The 24,148-nt window shown below is 45.2% G+C and overlaps 1 protein-coding gene across 2 annotated transcripts in view; it reads right to left on the bottom strand.

The window, feature by feature from the left end:
• CRSH (Ca2+-activated RelA/spot-like protein) overlaps positions 1 to 24,148 on the bottom strand; it is a 113,769-nt gene that overhangs the window by 13,411 nt on the left and 76,210 nt on the right. The window lies entirely within an intron of this gene.

Here is a 24,148-nt window from a genome sequence, read left to right as displayed (position 1 = left end):
TAGCATCTGTATCCCATTCCCCTCTCTTGTGTCATTATAGCACATGTAGAATAGACGACTAATAATGGGTGAAAGCTAAATCAAGGTTTGAAGTAAAGTCTACCGCCCTTTTTGAAGCTAACAGGCCAGTTACAATGGATACTAGGAAGTGAACTCAATAAAGGCATAAAGTCAAGGTGGGACTACCAACAAAAAGTATCTGACAATTGGGCCACATTGCACTTTTGGAAGCGGTCCCAATGAGGATAGATGATTAGATGACCAATGGGGGCCCAACGTAATCATTTCCTAAAATTTAGGGAACTGCTATTTTGGGCCGTGAAATGTGTTCGCGTCATTACCTTCGGTATGACCAGGGGAACACTTTACAACTCTGCCGCGAAGTCAACTGGGCAACCAATCGGGAGATATTTAAGCGGCAACCCTGAAACGGGCAAAAGCTTGTAACCGTGCCAAGTGGCATAATTTCATGCAATTGCCTCATTCAAAAAAATGGGCGCTGAAATTTAAGCTGGGAGAGGCCTCACTTTGCATTTTGTCATAGGTTAACACCTATGGAGTGCTTTCTATCCCTCTCATGTATAGTGTGGTGCTAGGAGTGATACCCTGCACGCTACATACTGCTCTCTCTCTCCCCTACGTGCAATTATGTGATGCCCCACAAGTGGGCTCTTCATTTGATTGATGTACAGCTGTGTGGCTTCATGGTTTTGTGCTGAGGTAAGAGCCTCCTTGAGCAGGAACAGGGGTAGCTAGCTGCTACTCCAAAGCAGGCACCCGTGAGGGTCATAATCTCACCGTACAGGTGCGAATTCAGCGCTGTGTATGTGCTGTAAATTGACTGTTTTTCAGCCATACAGATGCCAGAACCCTTGGGAATCGTGCCCCACTGGAAGAGGATAGCTAGGGGACTGTTTGAAAACAGTGCAAAAACCAGTAAATATAGCGTGCTGAATTTACTGTTTTTGGGCAGGAATCAGAGGATATACGCCAGTGAAAGTGAGTTCTAGTAGGGGAATTGGTTTCGCGCAAGTTTTGGGGCTGTTATGCTGCCGAAATTTGGCCAAATCAGGTAGTCTCTACTTTGTAATTCCCTCTCAAAGAATAAAGAAATACCAAAAGGGGCGCCAATTTTGGGGCCTACAGGTTGTCGGCATCTGCTCAGGGCATTCTAGCTTCCGAGCCGTTTGTGTACTTAAGTGTTAATTCCCGTCACAGGTTTCCTTCGCACGTTCTCTCTGTGTGTGTCTAAAGTAAAGAATTTCGGGTGAAAGCCAAAGCCTACGGCCTCACGGGCCGGTTTCAAGATTCTGTTGCCAGGACATCAATCAATTTTTCCTCAAAGAGTGAGCCTCGGTTGTTTTGGGTAAAGACACAGAGTATAGGAACGCGGGATTACATTATGGCCAACAAAGGGAAGGGTATTATGGAAGAGGGTTTCTCTTTGAAGGACATACAGGAAACTGCTACGGTGTTCGAGATTGGCGAGAGCTCACGGCCACGTCAGTCTATACCTCCTGTTGATGTGAATGTCCCTCCAGTAGTGCAGGGCTTTATGACTAGGCAACTTGAGGATGATGCGTTCAAGACTCAATTAGTTGCCACGGTGAATGTCTTTTGGCACCTGGAGCAAAATCCAAGGTTTATGGAGTTCTTGCAAACGCCACCAATGCAACACCAAAATAGGCAACCTATACCGCGTACAGAGCTTGTTGTGGCTCAAGCCCAAGTACTTCATGCGACTCAACAGGATAGGGAACACTCGCATGTTGCGGAGTCAGGGGCTCCAATACAGGTTCCGCCCATGCTTGAACAGGTGGCTAGAACGCCTATTCCACAGGTTATGCCAGTTCAGTTCGCCACCTTTCAGAGCCCGCATGCTGTCTCGAATGGACAAGGAACTGGTTACCAAGCAATGCACCCAGTTTTTCCACCGCCGACGGTACATCCTCGGTATTTCGGGGGTGGATCAGTGTTTCAACGTATGGCTAATGCGCCTGGAAGTACGCCGTACATGCCAGGAACAGTGTTTGGGGGTATGCAAGGCATGATGCCAAACCCCATGTATGGTAGTATCAGCATGCAGCAAGGTTCTCAGTGCAACCACGGCCAGTTTGGGGTGCCACACGGTCATTTTGGCATGGCTGGTTTTTTTGGACAGCAACCAGATATTGTACCTCTGACGCAAAATGTCAATGGCCAAGATGTGCCAATCATGCCTACTATAGTGCCCATGTTGCAGACCATTCCCTGGCACTAGAAAAGCCGAAAGCTTACAAAGAAGGTGGTGCAGGTGTAAAGTTCAGCACTTTCAAAGGCTTCGAGGATAATGCAAAGGCTCTCACTTTCCTCCAGCAGTTTGATACAGCTTATGCAGGAGGGAATTTTACAGAGGCCTCTAAGGTCAGGAAAGTTGCCATTTTCTTGAAAGACAATTCGCTTACATGGTGGACGACATTGTTAATGCAAGGGCAGGCACCCGCCACTTGGGTTTACTTCAAGCAAATGTTTGCATCTGCTTGGCTGTCAAACGAATTTGCCGCTGACGTCATGACAGATTGGCACCAGCTTACTTCAGCTACATGCAAGAGCTTGCTAGAGTACAGTAGGAGGTTTTGTAAAGCGTTACTTTCAGTGACCTCCTACAGATTTGTGCCATTGATAGAGCAGATAGAGAAGTACTGTTGGGAGCTGCCTAAAGGGCTTCGTGATTACTGTACCAAGAGCAGAGTGGCTACCCTCACTCAGCTTATAGAGGTTGCTAAGTTGCTAACAATGGTCTTGCCTTGTTGGTAGGAGAGGACAGTGGGTTTCCGAGCAACGAGAAAGGAGGGCAACCGAAGAAAAATTCAGCGAAGAAGCCCTTTGTGAAAACGGCTCCTGAAGCGTCACCGGGGTCGGAAAAGGCCACCAAAGACAAGAATTCAGCCGGGACTTTTGGAGCGCATGCAAGAAACAGAAGAGGAAGCCTTTTGTGCGCAAGTTGCTAGAGGAAAAGAAGGTCCTAATGGCTGAAAAACAAATACTTTATATGCGAGCAACCTAGTCACTTTGCTACCAATTGTCCACAAAGGAAAAGACCAGCTGACTCAGATGAATATCATGCCATTGGAAGGGTGCAATGCGCTACTTCGGATTCCTTGGATGTTCAGAGTACATGGCGTGCTGGATGTCTTCGGCAAGATGATCACCCTTCAACATAGGGATAAAACTCATGTTTTAGATAAAGCTCAAAGAGGAGTCTGTCCCTATTTTATCTGCTTCTCCTATCACTTCTGTAATAAAGAATCATCTTTCTGTTTACTTGATTTTTTCACGTGATGTCTCAGATAATGATCGCTCAAATTTATCTGTGTTAGTTAAAGAAAGGTCAACATTTTTGCAAAAGTTTAGTGACTGTTTTTCTTATTCATTACCGTCGCAATTGCCGCAAGAGAGACCAGAGGACCATCGGATAGATTTGGTGCCAGGGTATAGCCCACCAAATAGACCTCCCTACAAGATTAGCGCGGCGCAGTAGAAATAGATTATGGGCCAGGTTGATGAGTTATTAGAGAAGGGGCTGATTCAGCCTAGTTCTTCACCCTTTTGCTCCTAGTGCTCCCAATGCTCATGGCGCATGTGTATTGATTACCGTGCGTTGAATAAGAAAACCATCAAGAATAGGTTTCTTATTTCTAGAATTGATGATATTCTCGATCGTTTAAAGGGTGCTGCAATTTTCAGCAGGATAGACCTTAAGAGTGGGTACCATCAGATTCGTATAAGGCCAAAGGATGTGCACAAGATTGCGTTCAAAACGACATTTGGTCTTTATGAGTTTCTAGTGATGCCGTTTGGGCTAACAAATGCTCCTGCCACGTTCAACAGAATGATGGACCGGATTTTCTGCTCGCATCAACAGTTTGTTGGGACGTTCTTCGATGACATGATAGTCTATTCCAAGAATGAAGAGGAGCATAGGCGTCACTTAACCATTGTGTTCTAAGAGTTACGCAATCACAGGTTACTTGTCAATCCGAAGAAAAGCGAATTCTTCCTGGAAGAGATCCACTTTCTTGGCCACATAGTCTCAAAGGATGGTGTCAGAATGGATCCTACAAAGGTCGAAGCTATTAAGACATGGCTAGAATTGAAGACTGTGCACGATGTCAGAAGCTTCTTGGGATAGTGTTCCCACTATAGAAGGTTTATCTGGAATTTTGCAGAGATAGCATCACCTCTTCACGCATTGCAAAAGAAAGAGGTCACTTTCAGATGGACACAAAAAGAGGTTTCAGCTTTTAGTCTCTTAAAGGAAAAGTTGACTTTAGATCCAGTAATTGTTTTGCCAGATCTCAGGAAGTCATTTGTGGTCGAGTGTGACGCGTGTGGCAGTAGCATCAGAGCAGTGCTAATACAAGATGGACGGGTAGTAGCTTATGAAAGCCGAATTTTGCAAGGGCCAGAAAGGACTATGCAAGTCTATGAGAAAGAGCTCTTGGCCGTGATTCATGCACTTTCTAGTTGAAGCACTACCTCTTGGGTGCTGATTTTGTTGTCCAAACAGATCATCAGACCTTGCAATACTTCTTGACACAATCAAAGTTATCAGAAAAGCATATGCAATGGGCAAACATTCTTTCCATGTTCCACTTCCAGATTATGCATGTGGAAGGCAAGAAGAATGTTGTGGCTGATGCGTTATCAAGAAAGCCGCAGATTTCAGTTGTGTCAATTCCTTATCATCATGAGTTAGATGACATGAAGGAACAGTATGCTATTGATGAAGAGTTTGCAAGGATCTTTGAACAGTTGCAAGAGGGGCAACATCATGAGCATTACCTCCTCAGAGATGGTTTTATGATGATGCATGGTAGACTTTGTCACTAGGCCATTGCGACATAAGGTCATGGAAGAGAGTCATGTCCCACCCTATGCAGGGTATCCTGGTATTGATGCGACAGTTAAAGTGGTAGAGACATTCTTCTATTGGCCTACCTTGAGGAGAGATGTGGATGCCTTTGTGCGAGCATGCGTGATTTTCCAAAACGTCAAGTTTGACAGGCAAAAGGCACCAGGGCTGTTACAACCACTGCCGATTTCGGATAAGCCATGGGAAAGCATTGCTATGGACTTTATCTTTGATCTTCCAAGAACGCCAACAGGGAATGATGGTATATGGACCATTATCTGCAGGTTCAGCAATCAAGCCCATTTCATCCCAGTTAGGAAGAAGATAAAATCTGATCAGATGGCACGCTTGTTCATGTACAATGTGTTTAAGTACCATGGTATGCCACAATCGATGTCAGTGATCGTGATCCTCGCATGACCAGTTTGTTCTGGAGAGGATTGTTTGAGAACATGGGCACTACGCTCAAGTTCTCGTCTTCGTTCATCCACAAACTGATGGACAGTCAGAAGAGGCTAATTCTACTGTCTTAGATCTGCTGAAATGCTATGTGTCAAATAATAAGGGCAAGTGAAAACAGTATTTGCCTATGATTGAGTATGAGTACAATAATACGGTGCATTCGTCTACGGCAAAGCACCTTTTGAGATTGTTGAAGGCGGCAAAAGGGTTCCTCCCATTTTGCATACAAAGGACAAGATCTTTGAGGCACATCGATATGTTGAGAACATGGATGAAATGTATAAGAAAATTAAACTTGCCTTGGAGAAGACTCGGGCAAAGCAGAAAAAGGCTGCTGATCGTCACCGTCGTGAATTGCTGTTATCACCTGGTGATTGGGTTCTGTTAAGATTCGAAAAGGCAAGGTTAAAGAAAATGAAGGGCAAGGAATGACTGTTTCCTAAGCTCAGTATGTGTTACTATGGGCCTTTTCAAGTGCTTGACATGATCAGCGATGTGGCTTACAGGCTGAAAGTGCCTGATGCGTGGAAGATTCATAATGCGTTTCACGTGAGTCTTCTAAGACCCTTCGTTAGGGATGTGCCAGAAGATATGCCAGATGAGGATCAGCCAGAAGTTGAGGAACTTGATGAGATCCTGGTACCTGAGCAAGTTTTGGCACATAAGGACAGAAAAGTTAAAGGACAAGTTGCAAGACGCTATTTGGTGAAGTTCAAGAACTATCCGCCTATGGATGCAGAGTGGATGGAAGAGCATGAACTGTCAAAGTCACCAAATGTATTGCAGCTTTCCGTTGAAGCCTTTGGGTTACAGCCTAGGTATGCCCCAACCCAACGTGTGCAAAGGACGGGTAATGATAGAGCTAGCACATCAAATGTACATATGAATTTAGTGTAATAGATGGAATTCTACTGTATTAGATCTTAGATAATTCTAGGCTAATTTAGGCTAATAGATGGAATTTAAGCTAATTCTACTGTCTTAGATCTTAGATCTTCTTGCGGATACATGCGAATACATGCGGATGGAAATGACAAAAGTATGAAGGTCTCATTAAGTCATTTGTATCTATGTGTTACGACCTTTCTTGCGGAGACATGCGATGATAAAAGAGTGCTAACAACACAAAATCATCATTGGCGTGTATTTATGGTATGCAATCGAGGACGTTTGCGATTTCAAGAGGGGGGTATGTCACGAGGACGTGGCAGCTGTTAACTATGTCACGAGGACGTGGCAACTGCTAACCTTAGTTGTTGGTTTCCTCCCAATGATTTTTGTTTTATTTTTGAGACACTCTTTTCGAAGTAGCAAACGGTTGGACATTGTATGGCCTATGTGGACGATAGTTTCACACGCAAACGGGAAGTGATCGGCACTGGAATTCGTATAGTAAGAGGATGTCTAGGCTCAGAGCAATATCATGTAGGTCCCCCCGTCGCACTTAGCAAGTTGGTGGATACTAGGAAGTGAACTCAATAAAGGCATAGAGTCAAGGTGGGACTACCAACAGAAAGTATCCGACAGTTGTGCCACATTTGGATGCGGTCCCAATGAGGATAGATGGTCAGATGATCAGTGGGAGCCCAACGGAATCATTTCCTAAAATTTAGGGAGCTGCTATTTTGGGCCGTGAAATGTGTTCGCGTCATTACCTTCGGTATGACTTGGGAAACACTTTACAACTCTGCCGGGAAGTCAACTGGGCAACCAGTCGGGAGATTTTTAAGTGGCAACCCCGAAACGGGCAAAAGCTTGTAATCGGGCCAAGTGGCAAAATTTCATGCACTTGCCTCATTCAAAAAAATGGGCGCTGAAATTTAAGCTGGGAGAGGCCTCACTTTGCATTTTGTCACAGGTTAATAGCTATGGAGTTCTTTCTTTCCCTCTGATGTACAGTGTGGTGCTAGGAGTGATGCCCTGCATGCTACATACTGCTCTCTCTCCCCCCTACGTGCAGTTATGTGATGCCCCACAAGAGGGCTCTTCAATTGATTGATGTACAGCTGTGTGGTTTCATGCTTTTGTGTTGAGGCAAGAGCCTCCTTGAGCAGGAACAGGGGTAGCTAGCTGCTACTCCAAAGCAAGCACCCGTGAGGGTCATAACCTCACCGTATAGGTGCGAATTCAGCGCTGTGTATGCGCTGTAAATTGACTGTTTTTCAGCCATACGGACGCCAGAACCCTTGGAATCGTACCCCACAGGCAAAGGACAGCAAGGGGACTGTTTGGGGCTGTAGGGACTGTTTGTTGCCGTCCCTACAGAGGTTGACCTTGCTCCCTTTCCGAGTAACATTCGCATCCCGGTGGCGACGAGGCGCTGCAGAGAGTGAAGGACACGCTGGTCGTGGGCCCCCATAATTTCCGCGCCATAACAAATCACTCGATACACGCACGCCTTAAAAACAGTCAGTCGAGACCATATAGGGATGGCTTGGTTCGCTAGTAGGTGTTGACATGCGAATAGACTTTTCCTCCCCTTGTCCGCTCGCTCCTTGATGATGCGTTCAATGGAGAAGGTCGAGTCTACGTCAATGCCAAGGTAGTTGTACGTTTCACCTACTGCAACCATCTCACCACCCAAAATAAAGATCCTCATAGAGAGATCCTCCAGGTCTCCATGGAACACCGTGACCATGCATTTATCAATTCCAAAGGTCATGCCCCAGGTCTTTGCCCATTCACTTACCTTGTCAAGGTTCGTTTGTAGGCTTTCAGGAGAGTCGGCAAGTAGAACCAGGTCAACAGCAAAAGGGAGTCCTTTAATTCTCATGAGGAGGTTAGGTACTTCCACGTCCCATGTTCTGGTGTTCTGGTGCATTTTCGGGGAAGAAAACAGAGGATTCAGCATGCTGCAATTTCTCGCTAGGTTTGGGAAAGTGCTCAAATGCGCCGGGAATGTCACCTTTTTCTTGGGAATTTTGTCTGTGAAGTCTCCTACTACGGTTACGCTACCGAAATCCGGCTAGAGTAGGTGTAACAAACTTGGACACCCCAAGTCAAGATTCTACCGCGACACAACAGAGATTCACTTCAAAACAGTTCACAAAGACGACACGGCCTGCGTAGTTCCGTGCGAAGAGGTATTGGCCCCAAAGACTGGCATTTATTTTTATATTAATCTTTGAGCAAAGTACAATGAGAGCCCGCGGGTGCTTACTCTCAAACTCTGCGTCCAGATGCTCCGAGAAGTGAGCCCCTAGAGCCACTTAAAAAGATTACATGGGGTTGCTAAAAGTAGAGCCCCCAAAAGCTTCAAACTCAAAGCAATCATCTCCAAAAGCTGCCAGTAAAAATCCAGCCAGCAGAATTCGCGGAATTCCGTACTGTAAGGCCACGTCAGCAGCCAACGCGTTTTGCGGCCGTCCGTGCGGTCAGTGGGATTTACGGAAAATCGTACGGCAGCCACGTCAGCAGACGTGGCAACCCTATAGGTTGTTTGAACTTATGGCCAAGTGGCGAGGGGACCTCGGGGACACATTAAAATAAAATAAAGTGCAGGATAACCAGTTTGTGACATACCCCCCTCTTGAAAGAATTCTAATCGCCCTCGATTACGCCTGCAAAAGAGACAGAGGCCATAAACTGTCTTAGTAGACACTTTTTGTTAGTACCGACGCACTAGACACCACATCTAGCACTTGTACAAATCGACAATCACATCATCGGACATCACACGACATCACATGACAAATCACATACAAATTCATTCCAAATCTCAGACCGAGATTAATCAGCAATGTATTTAGTAATCGCATCTAGATCCATTCCGGACCTCACGGATGCTCGATTAACCATAGTCACAAGGGACGCATTCCGTGACGCGGGACGGAAAAGTGGGGACGGGAAGCTTGAAAAAGGGTGTCCCCTGTTACTATGCGATTAACTACTCCTTATTGCAATTATGTCTATAGAGATTTATGAGACCGAAATGCTGCAGTTATTTCGTCTTTCAATTCCTGCACTCAAAAGAGTCAAGTATAAATCAATCATTTTCATTTTCGGGAATTCCAGTTCATAGAGTCATACAACAGAATACTGTCAACCCATCAATATCCCTGAAACCCAAAGGGTCCACCAAGGGCAAAAAAAATTTCCCATTGAGTCTTCTGATCAGAAATGTAAGACTTCAATAAATCCAATACGATTGAATTTGCAATCTCAAATTACCCATCTGTCTGCGGTGGAAAGATGACGAGAACTGCAACCGTGTGCCAATGTTTTCCCAAATAGCCTTCCAAAACAAACTCGTGAATCGGGGATCTCTGTCAGACACGATTGTCTCAGGCATACCATGTAATTTGAAAATTTGTGCAATGAACAGTCTCGCTAAATGATCTGGCTTGACTAATTTCTTCACTAGAATGAAGTGAGCTTGCTTGCTAAATCTGTCGATGACAATCCAAATGCCATCATGCCCACTCTGTTTCTTCGGGGGATCAAAAAACAAATCCATAGCAATACTTTCCCAAGGGCGGGTGGGAATGGTTAAAGGCTGTAACAATCCCTGTGCTTTATGCCTGTCAAACTTGACCTTTTGGAATACCAAGCAGCTGCGTACAAAATCGTCCACATCCTTCTTGAGTCTTGGCCAAAAGAAGTAACGTTCAACACCTTTCAAGGTGGTGTCGATGCTGCGGTGACCCGTAAAAGGTGGACAATGGCATTCAATCAGAACCTTTTTCCTCAACATCTGTGTAACGCACATCATTTTCTTCATCAAGTAGCCATCCCGTATGGAATATCCCGCTACTACCTCTCTATTCTGTATACGAGTGAATATATCTGAAAAATCTGGATCTGTGGCTAACTGATCAACGATGTCCTCGAAGCTTCTATGATGAATCACGGAAATAGCCAAGACTAACGCCTTCCGGGACAAAGCATCTGCCACCAAGTTCTTATGTCCCTGTACATGGACAATCTGGAGTGAAATTGTGACAAGATGTTAGCCCACACATCTGCTTTTTGGAAAGCTGCTTCTTTGACAAGAACTAGCGTAAACTCTGAGGATCAGTGAAAACCTTAAAATCGGCTCCGAGTAGGTAATGTTGCCACTGAGTAAGAGCATGGATAACCGCCAAAAGCTCTTTCTCATAAATCTGTGTTGTCAATTTCGGCCTTGAAAACAATCGGCTCTCATAGGCAATGGCATGCCTTCTTGCATTAAGACCGCACCCAGACTACGATCACAAGCATCACAATACACTTCGAATGACTCTTGCAAATCTGGCAAAGTCAATACTGGTCCCGTAGTCAATTTCTCTTTCAATGTCTGAGAGGCAGTCACCTCTGTGAGTCTCCACGAGAAAGGCACTCCTTTCTGTGTCAGAATGTGCAAAGGGGAAGCTACCTCTGCAAACTTTCGAATGAACTGCCGGTCGTAAGAACATAAGCCCAAGAAGCTTCTAACTTCATTAACATTCTTCAAATCGGGCCAATCACGTATAGTGTCAATCTTGGCCAGTTCCATTTGTACTCTTGCTGCTGAGACGATTGTCCCAAAAAGTGTATCTCCGGCAAGAAAAATTCACTCTTTTTGGCATTGATAACTAACTTGTCATCTCGCAATGCCTAAAAGCAGATAGTGTCGATGTTCTGCCTCATCCTTGAAGAAGACTATAATGTCATCAAAGAAAGTGCCGACAAACGATTTGTACTCTCTAAAAATCCTATCCATCATTCGCTTCAAAGTCGCTCGAGCATTGGTAAGGCCAAAAGGCATCACCAAAAATTCATATAAACCGCAGCTCGTGCGAAAGGCTGTCTTGTAGACATCTCCCAACGCGATTCTGATCCGATGATATCCACTTTTCAAATCAATCTTGCTGAAACAAGAGGATCCCTGTAGTCGGTCAAGAATATAATCGATCCTTCGAATCGGAAATCTGTTTTTGATGGTGATTTTATTGAGAGCTCTGTAATCAATGCACATTCTCCAAGATCCGTCTTTCTTTAAAACCAACACCAGAGAGCAGTAGGATAAATTACTCAGCTGAATAAGACCCTTTTCCAAAAGGTCTTTCACTTGGTTCATAATCTCTTCATTATGGGCTCGGCTAACACGATAAGGTGGCCAGTTCGGTGCCGTGCTTCCAGGTGTCAGATCAATAGTATGATCCTCAAGTTGAGATGGAGGCAACTCGCCAGGCAGGCCCTCAAAGAAGCAATCGGCATGAGTGTGCAGAAAATCTTGGAGTTCTTTATTAAGTTCAAACATGTTCCATGAAACCAGCTCGTGCAGCGGTAGGCTTTGGCTTTCACCCATAATTCCCTACTTTAGACACACAGAGAGACATGCAAAGGTAACCTGCGACAGGGATTAACACTTAAAACACACACAAGGCTCAGAAGCTAGAATACTCCGAGCAGACGCCAACTACCTATAGGCCCCAAAATTGGCGCCCCTTTCGTTATTTCTTTATTCTTTAAGAGGGTAGCTTACAAGAAGAGTCCTGGGAATTCTTTACCTGTATCTAGCTAGATACCACTTGTTCTGGGCAAAATTTTGGCAACATAACAATCCCAAAACTTGCCCGAAACCATACCCTTGTTGGAACTCCCTTTCACTGACATAAACCCTCTTATTTCTGCCCAAAAACAGTGAATTCAGCATGCTGTATTTACTGAGTTTTGCCCTGTTTTCAGCCCTAAAAAGTCCGTGAACTGTCCTCTAGCAGTGGGGCATTGTTCCCAATGGTTCTGGCATTCGTATGGCTGAAAAACAGTCCAAATTCAGCGCATAACCAGCGCTGAAAACGCACCTGTACAGTGAGGTTATCACCCTCACCGGTGCTTGCTTTTGGAGCAGTAGTTAGCTACTCCTGTTCCTGCTCAGAAAGGCTCTTGCCTCAGCAAAAACGCATATAACCACAGAGCTGTACATGAGTCAAATGAAGAGCCCTCTTGTGGGGCATCACCTTATTGCATGTAGGGAAGAGAGACAGCACTGTGAGGTGTGCACGACATGACTTCTTGCACCACACTGTACATCAGAGGGAAATCTTGCAGTCAATAGCTGTTAACCTATGACCAACTTGCAAATGAGGCTCTTTTAGCTAGAAACCGAGCGCCCCTTCTTGCTGCAAGAGGAAAGTGCACCACACAGTGCCACTTGGCACATTTATAAGCAATTTCCCATTTTGGGCTTCCCGCTTAAAAATCTCCCGACTAGTTGCCCAATTGACTTTGCAGTAGAGTTCTAAAATGTTCCCCTTGTCATTCCGGAGGAAATAACGCGAACAGATTTTAGCAATTCACTAAATTTTAGGGGATGCTTCCACTGAACTCCCATTGGTCATCTGACCATCTATCCCCACCGGGACCGCACCCAAAAATGCAATGTGGCCCAGCTGTTGGGTACTTTCCTTTGATAACCCCACCTTGGCACTATGCCTTTAATGAGTTCACTTCCTAGTATCCATCAGCTTGCTAAGTGCGACGGGGGGGACCTACATGATCTTGAACTAAGCCTAGACATCCTCTTACTATACGAATTCCAGTACCGACCACCGTTCACATTGGCCATACAATGTCCGACCATTTGCTACTTCAAAAAGAGGGTCTCAAAAATTAAACAAAAATCATTGGAAAGAAACCAACAATTAAGGTTAGCAGTTGCCACATCCTTGTGACATGGTTAACAGTTACCACGTCTTTGTGACATACCCCACTCTTGAAATCGCAAACGTCCTCGATTGCATACCATAAATACATGCCACTGATGATCTTGTGTTGTTAGAAGTCTTTTATCATTACATATATCCGCAAGAAAGGTCGTAACACATAGATACAAATGACTTAATGAGACCTTCATACTTTAGTTATTTCCATCTATTACACTAAATTCATATGTACATTTGATGTGCTAGCTCTATCATTACCCCTCCTTTGCACACGTTGGGTTGGGGCATACGTAGGCTGTAACCCAAAGGCTTCAAGGTAAAGCTGCAATACATTTGGTGACTCTGGCAGTTCATACTCTTCCATCCACTTTGCATCCATAGGTGGATAGTTCTTGAACTTCACAAAATAGCGTCTTGCAACCTATCCCTTAACTTTTCTGTGCTTATGTGCCAAAACTTGCTCAGGTACTAGGATCTCATCAAGTTTCTCAACTACTGGCATATCTCCTGGCACATCACCCCCATGAAGGGTCTTAGAAGACTCACGTGAAATGCATTATGAATCTTCCACGCATCAAGCAATTTCAGCCTATAAGCTACATCGCTTGTCAAGTACTTGAAAAGGCCCATAGTAACGCATGTTGAGCTTAGGAAACAATCGTTCCTTGCCCTTCATTTTCTTTAGCCTTGCCTTCTTGAACCTTAACAAAACCCAATCACCAGGCGATAACAACAATTCACGACGATGACGATCAGCAACCTTTTTCTACTTTGCTTCAGTCTTCCCCAAGAGGCAACTTTAATTTTCTTGTACATTTCATCCATATTTTCAACATATCGATCTGCCCCAAAGATCTTGTCAAAAGGTGCCTTGCCAATCGACGAATGCACCGTATTGTTGTACACATACTCATGCATAGGCAAATATTGTACCCACTTGCTCTTATTACCTAACACATAGCATTTCAGCAGATCCAAGACAATAGAATTAGCCTCTTCTAACTGTCCATCAGTTTGTGGATGAAACAAAGAAGGGAATTTGAGTGTAGTGCCCATGTTCTCAAACAATACTCTCCAAAACAAACTTGTCATGCGAGGATCACGATCACTCACAATTGATTGTGGCATACCATAGTACTTAAACACATTGTACATGAACAAGCGTGCCATCTGATCAGATTTTATCTCCTTCCTGACAAGGATAAAATGGGCCTGCTTGCTAAACCTGCAGATAATGGTCCATATACCATCATTCCCTGTTGGGGTTCTTCGAAGATCAAAGATAAAATCCATAGCAATGCTTTTCATGGCTTATCGGCAGTGGTTGTAATAGCCTTGGTGCCTTTTGCCTGTCAAACTTGACCTTTTGGCAAATCACGCATGCTCGCACAAACGCATCCATATCTCTCCTCAAGGTAGGCCAATGGAAGAAGGTCTCTACCGCTTTAATTGTCGCATCAATACCAGGATGCCTTGCATACGGTGGGACATGACTTTCTGCCATGATCTTATGTCGCAATGGCCTAGGGACACAGTCTGCCATGCATCATCATAAAATCATCTCTGAGGAGGTAGTGCTTATGATGTTGCCCCTCTTGCAACTATTCAAAGATCCTTGCAAAATCTTCATCAATAGCATACTGTTTCTTCATGTCATCCAACTCATGATGATAAGGAATTGACACAGCTAAAATTTGTGGCTTCCTTGATAACGCGTCAGCCACAACATTCTTCTCGCCTTCCACATGCATAATCTGGAAGTGGAACATAGAAAGAATGTTTGCCCATCGCATATGCTTTTCAGATAACTTTGATTGTGTCAAGCAGTATCGCAAGGTCTGATGATCTGTCTGGACAACAAAATCAGCACCCAAGAGGTAGTGCTTCGAACTAGAAAGCGCATAAATCACAGCCAAGAGCTCTTTCTCATAGGCTTGCATAGTCTTCTCTGGCCCTTGGAAAATTCGTCTTTCATAAGCTACTACCCGTCCATCTTGCATTAGCACTGCTCCGATGCTACTGCCACACGCGTCACATTAGACCACAAATGACTTCCTAAGATCTGGCAAAACAATTATTGGATCTGAAGTCAAATTTTCCTTTAAGAGACTAAAAGCTAAAATCTCTTTTTGGTCCATCTGAAAGTGACCTCTTTCTTTTGCAAAGCGTGAAGAGGTGATGCTATCTCTGGAAAATTCCTGATAAACCTTCTATAGTAGGAACACATTCCCAAGAAGCTTCTGACATCGTGCACAGTTTTCAAGTCTAGCCATGTCTTAATAGCTTCGACCTTTACGGGATCCATTCTGACACCATCTTTTGACACTATGCGGCCAAGAAAGTGGATCTCTTGCAGGAAGAATTCACTTTTCCTAGGATTGACAGGTAGCTTGTGCTGCGCAGCTCGTTGAACACAATGGTAAAGTGACACCTATGCTCCTCTTCATTCTTCAAATAGACTATCATGTCATCGAAGAATGTCCCAACAAACTGTTGATGCCAGTAGAAAATCCGGTCCATCATTCTGTTGAACTTGGCAAGAGCATTTGTTAGACCAAACGGCATCACTAGGAACTCATAAAGACCAAATGTCGTTCTGAATGCCGTCTTGTGCACATCCTCTGGCCTTATACGAATCTGATGGTACCCACTCTTAAGGTCTATCCTGCTGAAAATTGCAGCACTGTCTAAATGATCGAGAATATCATCAATCCTAGGAAAAGGAACCTATTCTTAATGGTATTCTTATTCAACACACGGTAATCAATACACATGCGCCATGAGCCATCCTTTTTCTGTACTAGGAACACTGGGGAGCATAAGGGTAAAGAACTAGCCTGGATTAACCCCTTCTCTAATAACTCCTCAATCTAGTCCATAATCTCTTTCTGCTGCGCCGGGCTAACCTTGTAGGGAGGTCTATTTGGTGGGCTACACTCTGGCACCAAATCTATCCGATGGTCCTCAGGTCTCTCTAGCGGCAATTGCGACGGTAATGAATCAGAAAAACAATCACTAAACTCTTGCAAAAATGCTGACCTTTCTTTATTTAACACAGATAAATTTGACTGACAATTATCTGAGACATCACGTGCAAAATAAAGTACACAGAAAGATGATTCTTTATTACACAAGTGATAGCCAAAGCGGATACAATAGGGATAGACTCCCCTTTGAGCTTTACATCCAAAACATGAGTTTTGTCCCTATGTTGAAGGGTAATCGTCTTGCCGAAGGCATCCAGCACGCCATGTACTCTGAAGATCCAGGGAATTCCAAGTAGTGCATCGCACCCTTCCAATGGCATGATATAAAAATTTTCTGTGTCTACATATGACTGAATATGCAAACGCAGCTTTCCAATAATGGGAGTAACGCACTCTGAGTGGCCAGGACATGCCAACCCTATCTCTGCCGTGTACCCCATCTCTTCAGCTTTGATGCCCAGCTTCATGGCTAACTCTGGTGAGATAAAGTTTGCTTTGGCACTTGGATCAAAGATGTGCCGTCTAATCTCTAACTTCACCTCATGCTCTGCATAACTCGCTGGCATCTGTACTGGGCATGTCACCCACCATATCTGGCACCAAACCTGCCGCGGGTTTAGGCTTCTTGCCTTTCTGGTCCTCTTTATCATCTGAGTCAGCTGGTCTTTTCCTTTGTGGACAATTTGTAGCAAAGTGACCAGGCTGCTCGCATATAAAGCATTTATTTTCAACCATTAGTACTTTTTCCTCGAGCAACTTACGCACAAAAGGCTTCCTTTTCTTTTTCTTTGCCTATGCATCAAACGTCGCGGCTGAGTCTTTATCCTTATTTGCGTTTTCTGACCCCTCTGACGCTTTAGGAGCCGTTTTCACAAAGGGCTTCTTCGCTGAATTTTTCTTCTGCTACCCTCCTTTCTCGTTGCTTGGAAACCCACTGTCCTCTCCTTTCAACAAGGCAAGACCAGTATTAGCAACTTCCATGAGCTGGGTGAGGGTAGCCACTCTGTTCTTGGTACAGTAGTCCCAAAGCCCTTTAGGCATCCCGCCACAGTACTTCTCTATCTGCTCTGTCAATGACACAAATCTATAGGAGGTTATTGAGAGTAACACTTTACAAAACCTCCGATTGTATTCCAGCAAACTCTTACAAGTAGCCGAAGTAAGCTGGTGTCAATCTGTCATGACGTTGGCTTCAAATTCATTTGACAGCCAAGAAGATGCAAACATTTGCTTGAAGTAGACCCAGGTGGCGGGTGTCTGTCCTTGCATTAACAATGTCATCCACCATGTAAGCGCATTGTCTTTCAAGAAAATGGCAGCTTTCCTGACCTTAGAGGCCTCTGTAAAATTCCCTCCTGCATAAGCTATATCAGGAGGAAAGTAACAGCCTTTGCCTTATCTTCGAAGCCGCTGAAAGTGCTAAACTTTACAGTTGCACCACCTTCTTTGTAAGCTTTCAGCTTTTCCAATGCCCCCAAATTGTCATAAGGAATTGTTTGCAACATGGGCACTGTAGTAGGGATCATCGACGCATCTTGGTCATTAACATTTTGCGTCATAGGTGCCGTATTTGGTTGCTGTCCAAAAAAACCAGCCATGCCAAAATGACCCTGTGGCACCCCAAACTGACCCTAGTTGCTTTGAAAACCTTACTGCATGCCGATGCTACCATACATGGGGTTTGGTATCATGCCTTGTATACCCCCAAACACTACTCCTGGCATGTACGACAGACTTCCAGGCGCATAACCAGCCATACTTTGGAACACAAATCTACCCTCGAAATACCCAGGATGTACCGTGGGTGGTGGGAAAAACATGATGCATTGCCTAGTAACCAGTTCCCTGTCCATTCAAGACAGCATGCGGGCTCTGGAAGGTGACAGGCTGAATTGGCATAGCCTGTGGAATAGGCGTCCTAACCACTTGTTCAAGGGCGGGAGGAATCTGTTTTGGAGCCGCCACCGCCGCAACATGCGAGTACTCCCTATCCTGCTGGGATGCATGAAATACTTGGGCTTGAGCCTCAACAGGCTCTGTTCGCGGTGTAGGTTGCCTTGTTTGCTGTGGCACTAGTGGCGCTTGCAAGAACTCCATAAACCTTGGGTTCTACACTAGTTGTGAAAACACATTCACCGCAGCAACTAACTGAGTCCTGAACGCATCATCCTCAAGTTGCCCAGTCATAAAGCCCCGTACTGGAGAAACATTTCACATCAACAGGAGGTATAGACAGTCATGGCTGTGAACTCTTGCCAATCTCGAACACCATAGGAATTTCCTCTCTGTCCTTCGAAGAGGAACCCTCTTTCATAAAGCCCTTTCCTTTGTCGGCCATAGTGTAATCCCGCGTTTCTGTACTCTGTGTCTTTACCCAAAAAACCAAGGCTCACTTCTTGGGGAAAAGTGATTTATGTCCCGGCAATGGAACCTTGGAACCGGCTTGTAGGGCGGTAGGCTATGGCTTTCACCCGAAATTCTTTACTTTAGACACACATAGAGAGAACTTGCAAAGGTAGCCTGCGACGGGGATTAACACTTAAAACACACACACGGCTCGGAAGCTAGAATGCTCCGAGCAGACGCCGACAACCTATAGGCCCCAAAATTGGCGCCCCTTTCGGTATTTCTTTATTCTTTAAGAGGTAGCTTACAAGAAGAGTCCTGAGAATTCTTTACCTGTATCCAGCTAGATACCACCTGTTCTGGTAAAATTTTGGCAGCATAACAACCCCAAAACTTGCCTGAAACCAATTCCCTTGTTGGAACTCCCTTCCACTGATATAAACTCTCAAAATTAGTGAATTCAGCACGCTGTATTTACTGGTTTTTGCCCTATTTTCAGCCCTAAACAGTCCCTGAACTGTCCTCTAGCAGTGAGGCACTGTTCCCAATGGTTCTGGCATTCGTATGGCTGAAAAATGGTCTAAATTCAGCGCATAACAAGCGCTGAAAACACACCTGTATGGTGAGGTTATCACCCTCACCGGTGCCTGCTTTTGGAGCAGCAGTTAGCTACTCTTGTTCCTGCTTAGAGAGGCTCTTGTCTCAACAAAAACGCATATAACCACATTGTTGTACATTAGTCAAATGAAGAGCCCTCTTGTGGGGCATCACATTACTACACGTAGGGAGAAGAGAGAGCAGTGTGAGGTGTGTAGGACATGACTTCTTGCAATCAATAGCTCTTAACTTGTGACCAACTTGCAAATGAGTCTCTCTCAACTAGAAATCGAGCGCCACTTCTTACTGCAAGAGGAAAGTGCACCATAGTGTGCCACTTGGCACATAAATAAGCAATTTCCCGTTTTGAGCTTCCCGCTTAAAAATCTCCCGACTGGTTGCCTAGTTGACTTTGCAGTAGAGTTCTAAAATGTTCCCCTTGTCATTCCGGATGTAATGACGCAAACAGATTTTATGGCCCAAAATAGGAGTTCCCTAAATTTTAGGGGATGCTTCCATTGAACTCCCACTGGTCATCTGACCATCTATCCCCACTAGGACCGCGTCCAAAAATGCAATGCGGCCCAGCTGTCAGGTACTTTCCTTTGATAACCCCACCTTGGCACTATGCCTTTATTGAGTTCACTTCCTAGTATCCACCAACTTGTTGCTAAGTGCGACGAGGGGACCTACATGATCTTGAACTGAGCCTAGACATCCTCTTACTATACGGATTCTAGTGCCAACCAACTTCCCGTTTACGGGTGAAACTACCGTTCACATTGGCCATACAATGTCCGACCATTTGCTGCTTCAAAAAGAGTCTCAAAAATTAAACAAAAATCATTGGAAAGAAACCAACAACTAAGGTTAGCAGTTGCCACGTCCTCGTGACATAGTTAACAATTGCCACGTCCTCATGACAATCCACCTTCTTTGAATTCTTTTACTTTCTTGCTTTTGTCTTCAAGAAAGTCATATTGGTTGGCTTTGTAAAACTGCTTCTTCTTTGCATAAAACATGTGGTCGTCAGAGTCCAAACTGTCAGAGGATGATTCCTCTGTAAAACTGTCAGAAACTGGGCGAAATCTGGGTTTCTTTGCCGTTTTCTTGCCCTTCCCGAAGCTTTGCGTTTTGCTTCACCTTTTGCCTTTTCTATCCCTCGCTCGAGTCAGAAGAATTAGAAAAACTGTCAAAAGAAAAAGAATTGGGTAGTCCTTCAAATCATACACGCTTCTTTAGCTTTCTTGCCGATGCAAAAGAAGATTGACGACCTAAATAGCCCGGGAAGTCTGTCCCCTTCTTGTGCTTTTTCTCTTGCTTTTTGGATTGGTTGTTTGCGTCCAAAAGCCGACTGATCTATGTCTCAACCACCTCTTGTAATTCTTGCTCTGTAAACATCCTCGAAGGAGGAGGTTTCTTGATTGACGGTTTGAAGGGTGGTTCTATGGCTTTCTGCCACTGGGTGTGCACTTCTGCGATGGATTGTTGAGACAAAAATTTTGCAAAGTGGGGATCCTTCCCAAATTCTATCGTCTGCTTAGTCTACTCGTCAACCTGTTGTCAACGTTCCATCTCTTCAAGTTCATACTGAGTAGGCCAAAGTGGGCCATACTCTTCCTCTGTTTGATCATCGAAAGCTTCTTTGTGATCTCCTCCCACATTAGTAGATGCAAAAGAAGTCCACTGATTCTTGTTGGAATCCATAAGTGTCGCGAGAAAAGGATCGGATTTCCCGATAGAAGAGAAATCGGCCGCGCTTTGATACCACTGTAACAAACTTAGACACCCCAAGTCAAGATTCTACCGTGACACAACAGAGATTCACTTCAAAACAGTTCACAAAGACGACACGGCCCGGCGTAGTTCTGTGCCAAGAGGTATTGGCCCCAAAGACTGGCGCCCCTTTCGGTATTTATTTTTATATTAACCTTTGAGCAAAGTACAATGAGAGCCTGCGGCTGCGCACTCTCAGACTCTGCGTCCAAATGCTCCGAGAAGTCAGCCCCTAAGGCCACTTATAAAGACTACATAGGGTTGCTAAAAGCAGAGCCCCCAAAAGCTTCAAACTCAAAAGAAATCGTCTTCTTCAGAGATGGCTTCTGACCTCTGTCTAGGGTGATGGATTACGTTCATCAGAGATGCCTTGGGCTATTCTTGCTGGAGCTATGGAGACAGATGGTCTCTACTACACACGACAACATGCTCTAGGCGAGGGCCCACCCAGACGTCAGTGACAGATTTCTTCCAGAGCAACACTCCTCAAGTGGCAGACCAGAGGACACAGCGCTCTTCATCACATGGGACTCTGTTGGCCCGAGCTACGGAGATTAGTAGACCTCGACGCCCATGTCCTCCTCGGAGACTGCGTCGATGTGGTGTCTACCATGGGCATATCCAGGCCATTATCGAGAGGTATAGAGCAGTTCCTACGAGGTTTTTTACAGAGGAGGAGATTGATAACATGATGCAGAGACCCATGAGAGAGTTCACGTGATGATCACTCCATTTGATCGGACTTCGGCTGTTCTTCTTGAAGTTGGCTTCTTCTTTTTAGTTCAGTGTTCTGATTTTTACACTAGTTACATTAATTTTTGTATTGGACACTTGACACATCTGATGATGATGTAACCGCTTGGTCTCATAGGTCTTTTAGGCCTTTTGCACACTTTAATAAACATTTCATTTAATTTCATATCTCTCTCTCTCTCTCTCTCTCTCTCTCTCTCTCTCTCTCTCTCTCTCTCTCTCTCTCTCACAGGTACCTAGGTCATTTTGTAAAAGAAGACTTTTTTCATAATCAAAACTTTAGCGCTGCCGTCTACTGTGTGTGAGAGAGAAAGAGAGTGAGCGTGAGCTTTATCCTCTAGCTACGCCCGGCTCGCTCAACACATTGGAGATCCGACTGCACCATTGTTGTAGGCTCGAGGAGAGCTACGCAACAACGTCAAGCATTCCACGCGAGACGAAGCGCACACGCCGACGCATCTACGAGCTATTTGTGGCCGTAAGTGTATCAAACGATGTCTGTTTTCTGCGTGCTAGTAATCTATAGAATCGTGGCGACATAAGCTACGCATAGGTACTCATAAATTTCAGTTTCGGGCACTTTCAAAATTCTACTATGTCATCCTACGCGTTTTCCGCAGATGGGTTTAGAGTGAGGGTTTTGAGTGTAGAAGCTTAGGGACAGGTGTATCCTAGTGAGGGGATGGTGTTCCTTAAGTTTCGTACGAATCTGGCATGATTAGGTGAGTTACCTTCCGTATGTGTGTATGTGGCTAGGTGGTGTAGTTGAGAGCAGTGAGGTTCTTGATTGTGGTATAGTTGGCCTTCCAAAGTATTGTATGTGTAGGATGGTCTCAGCTTGACAAGCTAAAGAGATTTCCTCCATGTGCCTATTGTGTCATCTGTGTCCTCGATTGACATTATGTTGATCTAGATAGTGTTTGCATGCACTTCATGGGTGTGTGAGTCGCTCCCGCAACATTTAGGCCTAGTCGCTGAGCATTTCATGCATGCCAAAGACCTACTAGCAGAGCTCCTAGCAGTTATGTTTAACCGGGCCATGTGTGAGGGCCTACCGGACACTTGGAGCCTATCTACGATCGTACCTATCTTCAAACCAAGAGACCCCATGGAGCCTGGGAATTATCGCACTATTATGATTGGGCACACATTGGCACGGTTGTATGCATCCATTCTTGAGCAACAGCTGAGTAGATGGGCAGAGAGGGAAGGAATACGTGCAACTGGACAGCAAGATTCAGGAGAGGCTTCTCTACTCTTGACCATATCCTAACACTCAGGGCCATCATCGAGGAAGGCAGATCTCATAGGAGACGGATCTATTGTAGCTTTGTGGACTTCCGCAAAGCTTTCGACACGGTACCCAGAGCTAGACTGATGCGCAGATTACAGGAAATGGGAGTACCCACAGAACTCGTTTGGGGGATCATGGCATTGTACAGATCAGTAGTAGGGCATGTACGCACCCCGGAGGGACTCTCTACACCGGTTCACTCCACTATTGGGGTGAAGCAGGGCTGCCCGCTCTCTCCTACTCTTTTCGGTATGTATGTGGATGAGGTTTCTGACTACATTGACAGCGATGGGGATAAAGGTGCTCAGTTGGCAGGGACATGGATTCCACTTTTGTTATATGCTGATGACATAGTGTTGATCTCCGAATCCCCAGAGGGAATGCAACGTCAATTGGATGCTTTGCACACGTTTGCACATGAAAGTGGTTTGTCTGTCAACCTGGGTAAAACCAAGGTTATGGTGTTTAACACCACCCCACAGTGGATCAGGAGGTCAGCACCTACATTCACATACGGCCAGGAGACTGTGGAGTACACAAACGCTTACACTTACCTTGGAGTGGTTTTTAGCGGACCTACATTCTCGCTCAGAAGAGCAGCAGAGACCAGACTTGCTAGAGCCCACGCAGCATTGGGTAGATTGGAGAGGATGTGTTCGCAGGTTCAGTTTCAGGAGCCCCGGACGAAGCTCTGGCTCTTTGACACCTTGGTGGCTTCAGCACTGCTCTATGGAACCGAGATATGGGGACCATCACTGGATCACCACGGGAGGCCGGGTCGCTCAGACGGATGGGGGAACATGGAGAAACCTCTGGTCTCTATGATCTCGCGGCTCATTAGAGCCAAGGCATCAGTACCACGTGCCATTATCCGAGCAGAGCTAGCGGCCCCCCCACTTGTGGTGGAGGCGCTCACCAGATCAGTCTCCTTCATAAACCGTACATGGGAACTTCCTAGAGACAGATATGCTCGCATAGCACTTGAATCCTCTCGACAGTTAGCCTTACAAGGAGATACAACATGCTGGTATGGGGAGATGACATCATGGTTTCAGGCACATGGATTCAGCATAGACAGGCTGCCACCATTCCATTACTCATTGGGTGCACCATCTCTCACTCTTACACAGTCAGAGATCACCAAGCTCATCCGCCAAGACCTAACCCAGCTACACACCAGGAGGACATGGATACAACCAGCACAGGAATTGGGCACGAAGTGGCTTTCTACAGAGACCACCTTCTCCAGCTTACGGAAGATGGTTTTGTGGTGAGACCCAGATACATGGATACCCACTTGTCTCATGGGATACGATGTGCTATTGGCCAGTTACGCACATCTTCTCACCAGTTGCGGATTGAGACTGGGAGGTACAGCGGAGTACCAGGAAAGGACAGGACATGCCCCTTGTGT

The sequence above is a fragment of the Adiantum capillus-veneris genome, chromosome 24, assembly GCF_014529385.1.
Source record: "Adiantum capillus-veneris isolate H3 chromosome 24, ASM1452938v2, whole genome shotgun sequence".
Classification (NCBI taxonomy): Eukaryota; Viridiplantae; Streptophyta; class Polypodiopsida; order Polypodiales; family Pteridaceae; genus Adiantum; species Adiantum capillus-veneris.
This window is presented reverse-complemented; position numbering and strand designations above follow the sequence as displayed.